The 19,285-nt window shown below is 32.9% G+C and overlaps 1 protein-coding gene and 1 long non-coding RNA gene across 2 annotated transcripts in view; both read right to left on the minus strand.

Annotated features, from left to right (window-relative positions):
- The window catches only part of ttv (exostosin glycosyltransferase 1 ttv), a 491,560-nt gene that overhangs the window by 425,477 nt on the left and 46,798 nt on the right, over positions 1–19,285 (minus strand). The window lies entirely within an intron of this gene.
- LOC118185854 (uncharacterized) lies at positions 3,798–10,543 on the minus strand. Its single transcript, XR_004757675.2, has 2 exons — positions 9,102–10,543; positions 3,798–3,987 (listed from the first exon to the last, which is right to left on the minus strand). It is a non-coding gene; the product is annotated as an uncharacterized LOC118185854 (long non-coding RNA).

Genomic DNA, 19,285 nt, shown 5'->3' on the forward strand with positions numbered 1-19,285 from the left:
TTTGCCTGCATTTCATTTAAATGTATTTCCTCGAGTCTATTTCAATTAATTGAGTTCTCACTTCGCCGCAAAGCAAAAATACAAGAAAACTCAAAACAGCTTCATTAAAAATTATAAAATACAGAAACACGTAAAATACCAAATACGGTTGAAACAGTTTAAAAAACAATATTTACGATTAAAATTAGAGTTTCTAGCAATTCGTTTTGCTTACCTCGCCACTTAAACTTTTAAATTGTTGATAATTCTACGCAAAATTTGATGGTTCTATGTATCGTTATTTTTTCACAATGCGAGCAAACATACATACACTCATGAAGATTCCTCGTTATTTAATTTCTTTATATATAATGCAGGGTTCTAATTAATATTTGGTGGCAACAATTTGAAAAGTGGAGCCCCGTTTTACAGTGGACGATGCAAAATGCCAAAACGAAATTAATAGCCCTTCTGGGCAAATTGAAAATATAGGCTAATAAACAATAAACATCAAAATTATCTTGTGATGTGTGAATGTTCTTTGGAAAGAACAATAAAACGTGCACCAATTTACTTCTCACCAAGTATTGAAACAAAAACTGACCACGAAAAGTATTTGCAAGTTGGTTGAAAGACAAAAAAAGAATGTTTTGAGTGGTTTAGTAAGTGAAATATTCCCGATTTTTTAACATAATATAAATAACCTTCCACCATACAATTAAAAGCAGTTAATTAGAAAAGCTTGGTTGTTTAGCTTACAGATTCAGATATTATGTAATTGATAGCAAATATTGATATTTTATGTTAATTTCGTAAAGTTATTCACAACTGCTGTCATTTGTCAGTTTTACAGAGGATGTTTAGATACTTCCACAGAACGATTTCGAAGCCGTTTAATTCCTTTTTAAAATGTAAAGAGTATTTTTTTAAATGTTTGATCTTATAGCCTTTTTTATTGACTATAAGTCTGCATTGTGATTTACATGATAGAAGGACTTTTCGTCAAATTTCCATGGGTTTTCTATTGCTCTTTTACTACTTTCCACAGTCGATCCTTCCAATAAAGCTTATGTAACAACTTTTCACGGTCCATCAGTCATGGTGGGTCTGCGATTAGAAAGAGCTCTTTTCAAGAGATGAATGGCACAGTAGTCCATAAGTGAAACGCTAGGGTTTTCTCAGGAATACGTTGAAAAGTTAACTATGCAATACCTGTATCAGTCTTCATTGTTTTTGAGAAATGCAATGGTACTTCTAGAAATATGACTTGTTGCTTTCTCTTGATGAAGTTTCACTCCCTAAAAGTCATTAAGATAAAGAAATGGAATTTTTTCTGTAAATATCGGACATAGAACTTTCTCTTGCTAGAGCGTTGAGGTGATATTAACTTCTCCCTCTCTCTTCTTATTATTAATTTCTAACTCTACTACGACAATCATAAATCCCTTACCGAAACTTTCTTGCATAGACGGAAATACGGTTGTACATTTTGTTCTCTTCGTTTTCGATGATATATAGACCTTTTTTTTTTTTATTGCAGTTCTTTAGGTAAACCAAACCCATGCTTTAGCAAGTGTATTCCATTTATCTCCTGTTAAATAGCTTTCATACAGAGTTCTACAAATTATTCTGAGCTACATGCCTCGGCAAAAGCTAGTGAACTTTAGCAAAAGCTAGTGTTTTAAATTTTTTAATTGTAAATATTGGTTTATTATTTTATTTATTGTTGCTACAGATATATTTAAACACTTTGAAAGTGATTATTTTCGTCAGTGGACTTTTTTCTTGTTATCAGATATTTAACTTTAGAAACATTAGAAACAGTACGTACCTTTTTCGGGCATTCGTTTGGAGCTTTCTTTAAATGTAGAAATAATTACTGACGGTTTTTCCCTTCCCGATTAACAATGGTGTTTACCACAAGCTTAGAAATTTTAATACCGTGCATTTCACAACGTTTTTGAATTATGGAATAGGAATACTTCTCTTCAGAAAGCGCAAAAACATATCCTTCGATCCAGAGCTCCTTTACGCGACATTTTGAAAGAAGAAGAAATTTAAAAGTAGCATATGATATTTCTGGTTTGAAATAATAAGCTGTTGCCATAAATTTTTATTCCAAAACATTTGCTCTTTTTTTATTTCTTTACTAAAATCATTCTAAAAAAGTGTAAACACCTTCCGTACACAGCATATGAGTGGGTTCAAAAACGATGGCTTCATCTTTTTAAACTTAAGGTAAGAAAGTTTATGAAATCAATCTTAAAACTGTTAATGAGAGGATTCTGTAAAAGTAAAACTTATACAAGAAATTTATGATCCATTTGTAAATCATTTATAGTTAGCGAATTACAACACAGTAATATGTACACAACACAGTATAAATGAATTTAAAATTCATTTATAGTTAGTGAATTACTACAGGGCTATTTATACAGTAATTACAAATTTTATTAAGGAGAATTTTTAAAAAGTTAGATACGCTCAATGGCATAAAAATTTTTAAAGAAATATGAAGATTTTATTAAGGAGAATTTTTAAAAAGTTAGATACTCTCAATGGCATAAAAAATTTTAAAGAAATATGAAGATATAAATTTTAAGCAGAATGAAATAATTATTTCATTAAATATCATTTTTTCAAAAAAAAAAAAAAAAAAAACTGTGAAAGGGAAATTTTAAACTCTTACATCCAAAAAAGTGTTTACGAAGTGAAAAGACAATCCCTAAACTGAAATCGATTTTCCAATTTCGGTTTCTTAATATTGAAACTATGTAAATCAGCCAAAATTAGGATGAGTCTTTCTGCAAATACTTCAGCCATGTGCGTGCGAGGGGATAGAAATTGAAATACTTTTTTCAAGCTCATGCGATACAACATCCGAAGAGAAAAATATTACTTATTTGGAACGTTAATTAATCATTACATTATCCAGACGATTAAACTAGATAAATAATTATTTATCCATTAATTATATGGATGGACTTCTTAATTGCTTATCTGGAACATTAATTTAAAAAAAGCATTACCAGTAATTTAGTTACAGGCATCATTTTCTGGGGATACTTTTGGGAACATCTGCCCACATCTTAAAATATTATAGCGTTCCTTGCAGATATATACACATCTTCCGAGATTTAAAACTTAAGAGGATTCTAAATAGGATTAGTCCCACCCATACATAGAAATGCTAAATAACCGGATTATTTTAGGGAAACAATACGAATAGGAAAAGTGTCGTCACTCTTCGTCGGTAAACACGATATAAAATTCAATCTCCTAAAGCCTAAACTGCCGATTATCCTCAAGACTAGTTATCTGAACTCGTTAAAACTTGTTTGGATAGATATTAGCGAAGGTTTCGAGAAAAGTATGCAAATAAGACACAGGTTTGGCTAGTAAAATTTTATAAAATATTCTGATCTCTCTTCCCCAGCTATTCTACAATTTAAGTATTTAAGACGCTTAAAACTTTTCGCATTCACTATTCTTGCATCCATTTATCCTGTCTTCCCATTCTTTCTTACTGAAGATTTGTTTAGTTAATTTCGCCTTGTTCAGTCTTGAAGTTTTTAAAATCTGTTTTGTTAGCATATTAATGCTGATTATCGCCTGTAAGAACAAAATAATTTTGATTTCAATCAAAATCAAATTAATAATTATCCACTTTTTTTTTAATTCTGAAACATATAAAAAGTGTTATGCTTAATAGTGTTTACTATGGTTCATATTGTGGAACATGAACAGCTATATACGGGGATTATACATTCTTCGGTTCATTTTTTGTGAACAGTATCTGATACTTGGAATACTGGAAATCTGATACTTAGAAATAAATTTTTATTTAATCAGAATAATATACACGAAAAATGATTTTTCAAATGTGAAATTTCTTCTCCAAAACCTATCTTTGCCCCACTCCATTCGGAAAATCTACAGGTTACTATAGGATCTGTACATTACAGGCAAAGAATAATAAATGTGCTAGTTCGGAACTTCTAAAAATACCTGAAAAATAATAATAACAATAAACAAAAAATAAATAAAAAGCTGGAAACATTAACATTGCGCGCAAGAAAATCAGGTAATTATTTAACAATACTTAAATCAATAAGGGGGCAAGATTATACATATAAAAATTCCTTTGAATCACGGAGACATAATATTGGAGAAGTTGGAGGTCGACTGCTATAAGTTGATTTCATCACCTGGCGTTGAATAAAATAGTTCGGTTACTTCAAAATAGTGTTACACCTTTAAATTAAGATTATAAATAAAACACATTTTAAATTCGCACTGATAAATATCTACCTGTCAAACATGAAACAGCATAAAAGCTTCATAAAAATACAAAGAAAAGGATATTCAATAACAAAGTTGAAATTTCTAAGGTAACAATAATATACTCGTCCATGTGTATTTCGCCCATGTGGGGTTTAGTACAATGAATGAGAACATACTTTGTATTTTGACATTATTTATGTCGGTCACTATTATAACACCAAAATTGAATAACAGGTGCAACAATGATAATTTTTACACAAAAAATTATTCATTTTGCTGTCAAGGTCTTTCTTAGAAGTGACGTGAACTTAAGGAAAATCATGCAATAACCAAAGCAACCTTTCTCTTGAGTAAAGCAAATCTTTTTCTACCAGTATACTTCTATTCATTTTTAATCATATTAATGAGGTATTTTGGAAGTCTAGATATTTATGTGCAAGCAAACAGACAAACATGAACGGCGATTTCAAATGAAAAGGTTTAGTATAAAATAGAACAATTTGAATAAGGCAGTGAATATTTGGGATTATTTTGAGTTGTTTTAAGCAAAATAAAAATACAATATGAACATAAATATTATTCAGTCAGTCACTTTTATGTTAGCACAACTCTAATTTGCATTTCGTATGCATTTTACGTACAAAATTTTCACATCTCAAAGACAAATATCGCGATTACTAATATCAACTGAGTGTCCTATTTAAAGGAATAAATAATTTTCTTGCAGCAAACTTGTTCGGCAATGCAAAGTCGTGGATGTCGTGCTTTTTAAGCATGTTTTCTTACTAGATTACCTTTACTTAGTATCAAGAATGTATGCAAATGTTCACGGTATTTTTTCTAGGTCACGCATAGTTTGTATACTGACACGACTACCCTAATTTCGGATAATGCAGTTGGCAGACACCTTTAGTTCCATAGCCCTCATTATAAAAAAGAAGCATCGTATTAATACACAGATGGTAAAAAAAAAAATCTTTGATCAATTTGCAGTCTCATTATTTCCGGCATCAGGCGATTGAGCCCTCAAACACCACTAGATGTCGCTCGCTGTATGTCTACAAGGTCTCAAACAACCAAATACCAGGAAACTTTCGCTTTCCCCACAGCGGATAATTGTTAAGATCTCCTTTGAAACCTTAAAAGCTTTTCCCTATCTTGGGAAACGCTTAGCTGAGTGCTTAAAATTCTTGACAATACATGTTAAGGGGCAGGAGGGACTGGCTTTTATATTCTCGTTGCTATCCCCGCAACAAGGCGAAATGGAAGCGAGACGGAAAAAAGAACGAATAGCCCTTCAAAATTTTAACTAAATTTTCCAATGACTCACTACGATTGAGTCAATCAACATTTATCATTAGCGCTTTTAATTAACGTCATTAATAAGATTGATTACTGCATAATCGATGTCATTAATAGCACTGATTAAAAAATATTAACAATCCCAAAGTTTGAATAAGATCCCTCACTCTTTTGCATTAAATTAACATACTGGTAGCTTTACATACAATCGGGGGTCGACAGTAAAAGTTTACCAGTTTTCCTTCCGTGTTTTCCTCAAGGGCTACTTATCTGAATTTCCTGTAAACGTGGCTTGGAGATAAACCTTTGAATTATGTAGTGTGGTGTGGTCAGAGCTTAAACTGCGCCGGAGCCCATCCCAGACTAGCTCCGGTACTTCTTAGTTTTGGGGATAAATCATAATTCCAGACACAGCGCACCGGAGCCCTAAATAAGAAGGTTCCGGCACTTCTCCTGTGTAACTGAACAACAATTTCAGTAGAAATCTGATCTCAAAAATTTTATTTTTAGAAATAAAATTATATTTAAAATCGCTTATTAAATTTTAATTTATCTCCGTACATTTTATTTAATTTTAACAATTTATTTTAATTATTTAATTATTCTAATGAATAATAAGTGATTGAACAATAATTATTAATTAAATAACAATAAAAATACTTACTATTAAATATTAATTTAATAATTATTCAATAATCTGGTACCAATTAACTATTTAATTTTTTAATTATTAATGATTTTAATGCCCATTTTATTTATTTATTTACTCTTTCCCGATGGCCTTACTTAGGGCTCCGGCATTTCTAATTTTAGAAATTAAGCCCCGAAAGTGGTACATGTCTTCTTAAATTTTCTGATGTTAAACTGACTTCCTCTAATTTTTCCTTAACTTTTATTACGTATTGATTTCTTTTTCTGTTCGCTGTTTTAAAATTTATGGCGTAGAGATATTTGGTTCTTAACTAAAGGTACTACGAAATAAATAAACCTTCGTCTTTGCTGTGGTACATGCTAAGTACTTTAAAATGATCAACTCGTGGTAACGCTCTTGATGGATGTGCCAGCGGCAGCTAAGATTTCGTTAATTACTCCTGAACTCGTAGTTAATGGGTCTCCATATGACACGAATCTGCCATCTTGTTCAAATTTATATGGAATTAATGAATACAAACACGAGATGGATTACAGCCCTTTTGTACATACTATATACAGCAGAATCCTGTTCATCTAAACAAGGGGTTAACACATTTCGGATTTTCCCTTACCACCAAAAACCTAGGCCAAGCAAAACTGAAAAATGAGAAGAAAGGAAAGAATATTCAAACATCCCTAACAAACCCTAAGCTTTTGCTGTTGCACGAAACCTTTAAGATTTTTAGTTTATCTTTCACGCTCTCTTAACATAGAAGATTCGTAGAGTGTTGCCATTCAGAAATTAATAAGGTTTTTAATTTATTTGGTACTTAAGTATTAAAGCAATCACCTTGGCGATTTTTTACATATGAAAAAGAATAAGGAAATTAGTTATCATTCAATTCAATTGCGAAAATTTATTGCATACATATTTTCCAATCAGGTATTTATACCTAATCAGTAAATTTACTTACAAGCGAATTCTAGGACATTTATAGATCAATAAGCTACTTTCAAATCGGTTAAAAAGGACTGTTATGAGTATGGTTCCTTCTGAAAATTTAGTGGTTGTATTAGTACGTAAGTACAGAAGATTATTTAAATAGTGCCAAGAACTCTCTTTTAATGGACGGGGCGACAAGGTAACTCTTCGTTTGCAAACTGTCGCCAAACAGCCAACAGCTTACGGTTATATATTGTCGAACCGTTCCGAGAAAAACTCAGAATAGGTTTGCCGTTTGGGTGCAGTTCCTTAACAAGGAATCGCCGTTTAAATAACGGCGACCGTAAAAATACAGAAATGCCAACTTATTTAGAAATAAAGACTGTAATCTGAGTCTTTTTAATAAATTCGTCTAAGATTCAGTTCTCAACAAAAATTGCAAGTAACTATACAATCCCGCTAATTGATGAAAAGTACAGCTTGATGAATTTAAGTCTCCGTAGAATAGGTGCTTGCCTAACGTAATCTGTCTAATTGATGAATAAATGAGCTATGACTGCAATTTATGAAGCTTGAATTCAAATACAACAATAAAAAACGTATTTTAAAGACAAGCATTTGGGATTTCTGTCATTACAGGCCAGAGTTTTTTACCATACAATGAACTGATTAAAACATTAATCAAACATTGTCTGAGCATAGCACTACCTGTACATTAAAATTATCTAGACACCTGAAAATCACCTATTGGATAAAGACTCATTACTTCGCTGATCACTATTTTTGTGGACAATATGATGACCACACTTGTTTTCATCGCATAATAATGTGTTACTGCTAAAAAAAATGATACAAGAAAACGTGACTTTAAAAAAAGAAAAAAAAAAAAAAAAAAGAATGATTTCGGCGGTATTTTTATCCTTCATTTTTGGTTAGCTTAAACAAAAGTTTTACAGTATTTAATTTTGTTTTGATCTCCAAACACATTTTCTTTGCTCCAAACGAGGAAAGTTTGCTTTCGTGCTCTAATGATGATGTTTACGTAATCTGCAAATTATTCGTACGGATTTATTTGTAAAGTATTTATTTATTTTAAACTAGTTTTTTTATGTTTATTACTTTTCCTGTTTCCGTTTGTATTCCAGGACGTAAATTTTAGTTCGCGCATATTCAAATGAGGTAGAAAGAGATAGTACTATTTATAGGAAGGTTTCAGATTGCTTGGACAAAGTGTGTTCCACTGTTACGAAATGCCCAGCTGCGGTAAGATAGCTAACCCGCAAAGTGGGGTTAGGGTTGCCAGAAAGTGGGAAAGAAAGACGAGGTTGCCAGATTTGGCCTGAAATTTCCTAATTTGGCGATAAAACTGGCGATATGCCATAGACGGAGCGAGAACATTCTAGAACAAATTTTTACCGGTTTTCCCGACAATGTCTCGAGGGGAGGTCAAATGCTATATATACTCTGCATGTACGCGGAGTAATTTGAGTATGCTGAGTTCAGTAGTAGTGTCTTAAGTTCAGAGATTAGCTCGAGAGGATCGACTGTGTCGGGAGCTGTACTTTAAAGCTTTGCCGTGAAGCTGTCTTCACCATTATAACCTGAAAGCTATGCTGCTGATTGTTTCAGCGCGCTTATCGTAGTTTTTTGACGACTATAACGCGTCTTTGGAACTGTGCTGTGTAATACTAGCGAATAAATTGTGTTTCGATTCTTCCTCAAGTGTTGTCATCAATCACTCTAAATAAACGAACCCACAGAACGCAACCACCAGGTTACTAGTTGAAATTCTACGATAGTACGCTGTCTTCGGCCTACTTTACTTTTGCCACGCCGGTTATAGGTCTGAGCTATACCGGTTTACTACTCTAGTTCTACTCTTGCGACACCGGTATAGGCTTGAGCCAAATTGCGCATTAATCAATTCTATGTAGCCTTTGGCTAACTTATGACGACTTACCTTAGTTTTAATTTGAAATTCCTTCTTTTTGAGTAACGTCATAAATGCTGGCTAGTTTTGTAAGCATAAGGAGTGCCTTCCATTCAATTATCTGAGTTCTTAATAAAACAGTCTTTTACACCTTTCTTGCGTCCTCTGTTTGATTAACAAGGTACAGCGATAATTTGCTTAGTTTTTTTACTTGGTGCATGCTTCCCAAAGAAGTGAGACTATATGTTATAAATTATTCCTCTTGCATTAATAATATTCTTCTTCGTTAACCTTAAAATATATTTTTTATCTACAACATTCAAGCAAACACAAAATTCTAACGCAATACGTTCTTCTTAATAATATACTTGGTTAATATTTTCTTGCACTAAACCGTTAGTCTAGGAAAATCCAGTGCAAAATCACATCACAACATCTTTCCCCATCTAAAAAAAAGGACGTCATGCCGCGTTGACGTACGTTAACGAAAAGGACATGCGGATATAACGAGGACACAGCTCTGCGTATATTAACGTCATTTTTCCTCCAACAAATTACGCCATAACTAGGAAAAGTCTTTCCGATGGAAGACGCAACATCAAAACGTCAACGGAATATTCCTTTAATGAAAGTTTGTGGAGTTCGGCCACAACCAATTCAATAACGATCGAATGCTTCCTTGTTCTCAACAGGAAGCGATGAGATACAAGAATGACGCGACCTTGTAACCTTCCAAAGAGCTGATAGCTTTTAGGGAAAGTGCACTTTAATTGATGCAAACCTGGAATTAAAAATTACAGAAAATCTTGACAGGCCTCTTTTTTTTTTTTTTTTTTTTTTTTTTTTTTAGTTCGTAGATCTTGGTAAATGCTGCACTTGTATGACGAGAATGCAAAAAATGTTTTTACGCTGCTGCATCTAGACAGAGTGTGATTTCGGATATTACGCGGGAGTTGTCTAAAATTAAATAACAACGCGAACATGATGTAACTCGTCTACCCTCCCCCCCAAAAAAAAGTCTCTTTAAAAGCGCTGGAATCTCCAAACGCACCGCACAGACTGAAATCTGGCAACTTAACGAATGTGTACGGCGTCAAACAAATTATCCATTACAAATGTTTAATTTTACTGAAATACTGTAAATTAATGTATTTTTTATTTAAACATTTACATCCCATTCAAGGTAGCTAAAAGATATGGCGCAACTGTAATCCGCATACACATAAGACCATATATATTCTCTATATTTGGCGCTTTGCATTCTATTTGTTGTAGTACATAACAGTATGTTGACTAAAATGCATAAAAATGGATTTCGGAGTCACTACTAAATCCATATACATAAATCAGTAATATCGTTTATAAATATTAGATATATTTCTTTTAGGAATGAATAACTGTCAATATAACGGAAATGGCTTTATAACGCAGATTGTATTCTTGTCCCACTCAAAAAAAAAAAAAAAAAAAAAAAAAAAGAAGAAAAGAAAACATGAAGTGTTAGATATTTAATATGGTTTTATCCGTAGATATCAATAGAGATGGCTCAGGCAGAATAGCGAAACATTTTATACGATACTAAATGAATATACTGTTACGTTCGTTTGGGTACAATAAAAGATTGAACGTACACCAAAATCGACGATAGCTTGATAAATTTTCTTTTCACAAAATAAACATTTCATAGTTCTGGAATGTTTTACAAGAGTAATCGTACAGGTCTTCTCAGTAGTTAAACTTCAAACTACTAAGAACGTTAAACACAAAACAATGCAAAGCACCTCTAAAAAATTGAAGCTCGCACAGACATCTCTCACTATTCCGAATTCACCTCTGAACTAAGAACTGAGTAGCTGACATTCTCCCCCGTCTTACATAGTTTTCAACTGACCGCTGAGAAATTTCCAGTATCTTCTGATTTTTCGAAACAGCTGGAAGGCATATAGAGTTGCATATACAACCGGATACAGTTAGTTATAGATAGAAATCGCATCAATTAGAGTTAGTTATACAGGGATGGCACTGAAATGTTGCAAAAATAGTCGACAAATTTGGCGACTTTGGGCGATTTCTCATAAATTCGGGGATAAAAATTAGTCGCCAAAACTATTGCCATTTTGGCGATATCTCGCCAAATTAGCAAGATAGTCATTTATCTCAATGTTCAATGGACTTGGATCTGTAACCTTATTGTTCCGGCGAAGCTTCGCATTTTTGAGGCCTTTCATATTACATTGTACAAGAGATACACATAATTTTCACATAATTTCACTAAAATTATTTACATGTACACAAAATTCGTAACAATACAATTAGACAATCATGGGAACGTTACATGTCATCTGCATATTACCAAAATATATATATATATATATATGACACAATTCTATTGAAATATTTGTTGTTTTTAATTAGATATATCCTGAATTAAGTGGGTTGTTATTTAAATCAATCCAAATAAGATGTTAAAAATCAGAATATTCTTAAGAAATGCATCTACTGCTTTTAAATAGTTTAGTTTATTAATCAATAATACGCAGATCAATTCTGAAAGATAAATATTTGACATTGTTCTGAATTTCAATAGACTCGAATGAAAAGTGCACATTTACAATGGACAACATTTAAAGTAAATGAACGCAGAATCGTGGTAGCCCAAAGCTCTAGACTCGAAACACGATTTTGCGTTGTTTCACTTTTTATTCGAGTCTGCTGTCATTCAAAAAAACATAAGATATTATTCTTTCATATTTTAATGACTGTTATTAATTCATAAATAAACTAATTAAAAGCAATAGATGAGGTTCTTCAGAATATTTTTTTTTTTTACTTTTTCAATGATTGACTTAATTAAAAATGCATTTTATTTATGACGTAACTAATTAAAAATATTAGGGCCCACCAGCGGCCGAGCGGTAAAGTCGCTGAACACTGGTAGTTCGGTCCGAGGTTCGAATCCCGCGAACGGGCTGGCTGCATGGGCGTTTTCGTGGTTTTCCCCATGTGTGACGTGTATACTAGCCAGTTTCCCTTAGAAAGTCCTCCACGAAGGCATCCCTCCTCTTAGGCAGATAGCCCTCGAGGCTTTGCCATCATCACACACACTACACCACACCACACCAATTAAAAATATTAAATATTTTTCAGAATTGCAATACATATTTTTCACTTATTTAAAATTGCAGAAGATATAAAACGTTCCCATATTAGTTTAAATACATAGTCGTCTTATACCCTATTAAATATTCCGCTAATCCACCCTATACCACTAGGGCTATTTCTATGAATATTGATAAATCATATTAAACTTTAAAAGAATTCTTTTGGTTTACCTTTAAAATTTAAATCCTTTCAGGTTTTATTAACATTATTATCACTATTACTTTACTTGCAGTTTAAAAGTTTAAAAGAAAAGTGAAATGTGATATTAATGCTTGATTGATTGATTGTAGTTTCTGGCACAAAACCTTATGAGGTTATTTGCGCCAAACAAAGAGCAAAAACAGTGAGTACAAAGTATGTTAAAAGTTTCATATGAATAATTTCTTTATATTTTAGACGAGGAAAAACAGAATAAAATAATATAATAAAACTTATAATAAAAGTCAATATCTTTTACAAACTGGAATAACTTGCGATGATGGTTTTTCATTATTAAGTTTTTAAACCTTATTTTAAGCATTTAAAACGTTTTTGGCGAAGATAACTAAAACTACGACATTCTAATAAAACAATATGGCGGACTGTCAGATCTTCATTATAGTTTGTTCTTCTCGCCTTTCAGTAGATATCCGTCAGTCAACAATGACCTGTTCTCAATTGGGTTAAGATAACTTGCTGCCTTCTGCCGTAGATGACCAACATTCAACTGTGGGTTTAGCATTTCTCAGCAATGGCGTAGCTGGTGATGTCCACTAGGGTGGGACAAGGTGGAATATCTGTCCCCGTCATGGAGGTAAAAAATGACTTACTTCCTACCTCCATGGTCCCCGTCCGCAGTATCCTGAGCGCGCCAAACTGATATTACAAAATTAAGAATCAAAGGTTTTCCATTGTTGGTCCATAGAAAGGGGCTCAAAATCTCCATTTGTCCCTCGGCGCTGAAAACCCTAGTTACGGCTCTGTATCTCAGCTTGTTGTTTGTTTGGTCATCCCAATGCCTCTGTTATTTATTACAAATTTTACGTTTGATCATCGTTCAGATATCTGCGACTGGAATCTGGGAATTAGATACTGTAGTAGAAGTTTTAGCTGTAATGACCGCTAGTTACTTCACTTTTATGCCATCGTGGCCAGGAACCCAGGAGTAAAGAATCCGATATCCTCGATATTTTAGAGTCTGATTAAACTTCAGAATTCTGGTAATAATGGTATGTTAATTATATCCCCCCTCAATGGCGGGCACTACTTGCCTGTAACGGCATTGCTCACTACTAAAGTGTGGTAGCCATTTTATTGTGGAGGCACCAAATAGGCGGGCACCGTTACCTCCATGCCTTCTCCGAGATGCATAATGGCAAACCGCACATTGAGTTGATGAATGTTAACGAATTTCCCTTAGTGCGCATGCTCAGTGGCGTACCATTGGCGTGAGAGGAAATAAATACTGGCGAGCTAAGCATAAGCAACCCTGCATAAGTTTGTTCGTCGTGTAGATCTTATCGACTGTTTACAATACTATGGAAATTTGTTTCTGTTTATTGCATTTGCTTCTGTTTCATTTCAGTTTGGTTTATTTTGTGTATAAACATTACATTTAATATCAGTTATTTATAATAATTTCTTTGACTTTAATTGAGTAATTTAAACTGAATTTATTTCTTAATTTGTTACCGTTACCTCCATGCCTTCTCCGAGATGCATAATGGCAAACCGCACATTGAGTTGATGAATGTTAACGAATTTCCCTTAGTGCGCATGCTCAGTGGCGTACCATTGGCGTGAGAGGAAATAAATACTGGCGAGCTAAGCATAAGCAACCCTGCATAAGTTTGTTCGTCGTGTAGATCTTATCGACTGTTTACAATACTATGGAAATTTGTTTCTGTTTATTGCATTTGCTTCTGTTTCATTTCAGTTTGGTTTATTTTGTGTATAAACATTACATTTAATATCAGTTATTTATAATAATTTCTTTGACTTTAATTGAGTAATTTAAACTGAATTTATTTCTTAATTTGTTACCGTTACCTCCATGCCTTCTCCGAGATGCATAATGGCAAACCGCACATTGAGTTGATGAATGTTAACGAATTTCCCTTAGTGCGCATGCTCAGTGGCGTACCATTGGCGTGAGAGGAAATAAATACTGGCGAGCTAAGCATAAGCAACCCTGCATAAGTTTGTTCGTCGTGTAGATCTTATCGACTGTTTACAATACTATGGAAATTTGTTTCTGTTTATTGCATTTGCTTCTGTTTCATTTCAGTTTGGTTTATTTTGTGTATAAACATTACATTTAATATCAGTTATTTATAATAATTTCTTTGACTTTAATTGAGTAATTTAAACTGAATTTATTTCTTAATTTGTTACCGTTACCTCCATGCCTTCTCCGAGATGCATAATGGCAAACCGCACATTGAGTTGATGAATGTTAACGAATTTCCCTTAGTGCGCATGCTCAGTGGCGTACCATTGGCGTGAGAGGAAATAAATACTGGCGAGCTAAGCATAAGCAACCCTGCATAAGTTTGTTCGTCGTGTAGATCTTATCGACTGTTTACAATACTATGGAAATTTGTTTCTGTTTATTGCATTTGCTTCTGTTTCATTTCAGTTTGGTTTATTTTGTGTATAAACATTACATTTAATATCAGTTATTTATAATAATTTCTTTGACTTTAATTCAGTAATTTAAACTGAATTTATTTCTTAATTTGTTAAAATATATACGAATGAAACGTATGGCAAATACTCGATCGCTTTTATTCCTCAGAAGTTTAATCAATAAATATTCAGCTAATATATTTTGCAAAGTTTCCCATTTTGTAATCCTTCTTAAACAAAAATTTGCTAATTTACAATCGGTATTTACACTCTAAGTAATGAAACAACTTACAAACTAACAAGTTTTAAAAACCCAAACTGTTCGCCCAGATAACAGAAAATCAACAATATACCATAGTCTTTTAAAATTGCGCCAAATTCACCTCTGGGCATACACAGAGCGCGAAATTCGTTTAACATTGATCAAGTAAATGTGCAGTTTGCCATTACGCCTCCGGGATTGGATCCCGGGCCCGTTGGAATCGCAATCAGGCTCCTCTAGCCACTATACCGTCTGAGCGGCTGTGAATTATACTTGAGCTCTTTGAATGATGTTAGGTCACTCAAGGAATCTGTACAGATAATGATATTCCTGTAACGCTGTTTTGACAGAAACTAAAGCTTGATAAACTGCAGCAAGTTCAGAGGTAAAAACGTAGCAAGCCAAGTGTAATCAAAACCCCAGAATCGTTTTTTCTGGTATAAAGGCTGCACCAACGTGATTGCTTTTAATGCCTTTTTAAAATTAATGTAGAGTTAAATTTAAGTTACACATTAACTGCGAGTTATAATTTAACTGGCATAATGTATACTTAAAATTATGGTCCAGTTTTAAATTTTATTAAAAATTCATTTTTGATGCATTCTGTCTTAATCACAGACATAGACAACGATCGGTTTTCAGAAAAATAGTGCTAATGTACTAATTAATTACATTCAGTTAGAAGACTGCAATAAATATAACTACCGTTCGAGCTCTAATCCTAGCGCTATGAAATTCTCCAGACAACACTTCTAAACGGATAAATAAATAAATAAATAAATGGCCGGCCACATCACGGAAGAAGTCAGTAAAGTGCAAAACAGCTCCTGAGAACAAAGCAGAGATGGGGGAGGAGGCAGGCGCGCGAACTCTGCCACTATCCCAACCAATTATAACTTTCATTTTATAGCTCGGACGAAGTTATTCTCTCGCTACGGGCAACGGCTTCTTTTTTTCAGTTGCTGTTAAAAGTTCACCACGTGCGTGTTCTCCGTTTCACGTCGGGGAAAAAAGGCGTAAAAAAGTAAGCACCGGAAGAAGAGGAAAACAGGTTTGTTAAAGCTGGTCTTTTATTTTTATTTTATCCCACGTGTTTTCGTCTCCGGTAAACCAAGTTCGTTCACTCTAATAAAGCGAAAATATGAAATATTCCATGTGATATAGGAAGTGTTAACACAGCTCCATGCAAAAACGAAGAAGTTGAATTAAATATTTATTTGATTTTGGGGTTCACTGGCCCGTATATAAATACATTTATCCCTCTCCAAATGTTATTCTGAAAACCACATTTTGCTTTATTTGAAAAACTACGCTAATTCTTAGTTAAATATCGTTTATCTCTAAATTTCAACATTAAAAGGAAGCATCTATTTTAATTTTTTATTAATCGAAAGAGGATTCATCAAGCCTGCGTCCCCCCCAAAAAAAAACCACCCCTATGAAAGGTTTTAGATTTTAAATTACATCTTACGGGCCTTTTTTTTAACATTTTGTGTTTTACCTTTATTTATGAAATATCATGTTCTTCGCACTTAAACTATAAATTCAGTTCAAGAACAATATCGCAAAATAATTTTGAAATGAGCATATCTTTAGAATTTCCGATATACAGTCTCGCGCGCTGGAGATAATTTTTTTTTCCCTTCCCCTGTACAACGTTGCCATTGCTTCCTTTGAAATCCTTGAGTTTGTTAATCAAAAATTCGTCAAAGTTTTACACAATATGAAATCGATAATAAAACAAATTTCAAATTTGGGCTTCCAGATGCTCATGTTCGCATGGGGATTACGTCATTCAAAATTGGATGGCTCTAGGTACCGTTGTTTTATCACAATGCGAGAAACATACAGACATTTATGCAGATTCTTCATTATTTAATTTCTTTAAATATAATACAGGGCTCTAATATTTGCTGGCAACAATTTGAAAAGTGAAACAACGTTTGTGGTGATTTGACGCAAAATGCCAAAACGAAATAAATAGCTCTTCTGGGCAAATTGCCCCTTTGGACTAAAAAAAGGAAATAAGTGTCAGAAACCATCCGCACAAAACAAAACTGTCAAAACAGCAGACAATGTCACAGCACGTGGGAGTGATTTTAAACACAGCAGCGCGTAATTGTTATTTAAAAATCCGCTAAAAATAAAGTGCTCAATCATAAAAATAAATTTAGTCCGCAATGATCTATTTCCTATATAAAAATTACAACAATGATGTTAAAAAATATATTCTTTTTGTTTTGAATATTGATTTTAATTTACGTAACCAAATCTCCAAATTAAATCGCTTGAAAATACCGCTATATCGTTAGCATCGTATTTATTTTAGAGAAAACAAAATTGGGGCTATCACATTAAATATATCATTTTCCCCCTAAAATTTGGCAGAGACTGGTAAATTATATAGGTAATTATCGCATTATAATTTGTCTGAATATTGCAGCTCAAAACAGTTACACCTGGCAGAGCGATTTCACTTTTAGCCTGCTTCAAGTATACTAATCACTGGTATGCCTGAAAATAAACAAGTAACAACATACACTAAACGCGTAATGGCAGACCGCACATTGAGTTGAACAGTGTTAACGAATGTCGCATACTGCGCATGCCCAGAAACAAATTTGGCGTAATTATTATGTTGGCGCGATTTGAAAAGAGGATAAATACGGTATGTGGTAGATATACCGCCATCTGATTGTAAACAAATCCGGCGTTTAAGTCTTCGTAGAGTATATGTGCAATGTAAAGTAATTACTGTGTAAAATTAGATTTTTTTCCTGTACTGCTCCAACAACTGGAAAGTTGAACGATACGATCACGTTTAAATTTGATTGAAGAGTGCAAAAAATGGGTAAAGGAAGTCAGCGTAAATGCAGTGCTCCAGTGGATAGCGCGAGCTTCAAACCAAATGCTATTGCAAGATTGCTTTCAGGTATGTATATATTTTCTCATTTCAGTAAATTTGATATGTTACATGTGCAATATGTAATATATTGTATTTTAACACATATACAGTTCATTAACATTTTTTAACATTTCCTAAATTTCTATATAATGTAGCATTAAGAAAGATGTTTTAAGAAATAATTTGTTTCCTTACTGTTTTAATTTTTTCGAAAAGAAACATCATTTTCGAGAAACTTCAAGAAGAAAGTTATTAGTATGTACAGCGTAATTTTATTACAGCTAAAACTGATGCAAGGTACTTGAGTCTTTTATCTCAAAATGTGCTGAAATGTTTTGGTTGAAGTTAATATGATATAAAATAGTGTAATAAATTGTGGTATAACTGTAAAGAATTGGTAAAAATAAAATATAATTAGTTCAAATTTACTTAACTCCTTATATTATCAAATATCTATTGAATAGAAAAATCTGTTGAAATATTAAATGTAACAAGTTCTATTTTTAAAAGGCAGATGATTGTACAGCATGTAGGAATTGATGATGATTTTTAATAATCCTAAAGTAATAGTAAAGTCAACAATAAAGTATATTTTGATGTATGTAATTTTCATCAATGATTACATAACATTGCACTTTAATATAAAGTATGCTTGGATTGTTTTCATATGTGCTATATATTATTGCAAATTAGTTCTTCATAAAATTGTATATTTCTGCAGTGAAAAAGTATGTATGCGATCATGCAAGTTGTAGGAAAACATGTATGTGTACTGCACATATACCAGGAAGACAAGATAACAATCTGTCAATCATCATTTGCTGACTGTATCTGTCAAGCTGACTACACAGACTATAGTAGCCAAAGATAAGTTGTAGAAAGTGTGTTTCAGAGTTGAATATATGAATTAAAGTTAGTAGGATAATTATTCTTAACTAAATAGTAAAATTTAAATAAAATAAATATAAAACCCCTTATTTCATTTTTTATAAATTCTCTTATTATTATGATGTGATTTCACAACCATTGACCTTCTCCTATTGTTAAATAATTCATTCAGCACTGAACAACATATTATTTGCTGAAAAATGTTGACCCTTGTTTCTGGAAGTGAAATGTTAGATGTAAGTAATGATGTCTGAGACCCTTATCACACGGCATTTGTTTCACATGAACAACTTGCTTCGGACAATTGTTCTGCCTGGTTTACTATTGAAAGAAAGACATGCGACTTTTTCCTTCCTTTCTAAAAAAATTGCAAATTGTTCGTTTTCAATC

The sequence above is a fragment of the Stegodyphus dumicola genome, chromosome 7, assembly GCF_044657685.1.
Source record: "Stegodyphus dumicola isolate Sdum_Otavi_A_Nest chromosome 7, ASM4465768v1".
In the NCBI taxonomy this organism is placed as follows: Eukaryota; Metazoa; Arthropoda; class Arachnida; order Araneae; family Eresidae; genus Stegodyphus; species Stegodyphus dumicola.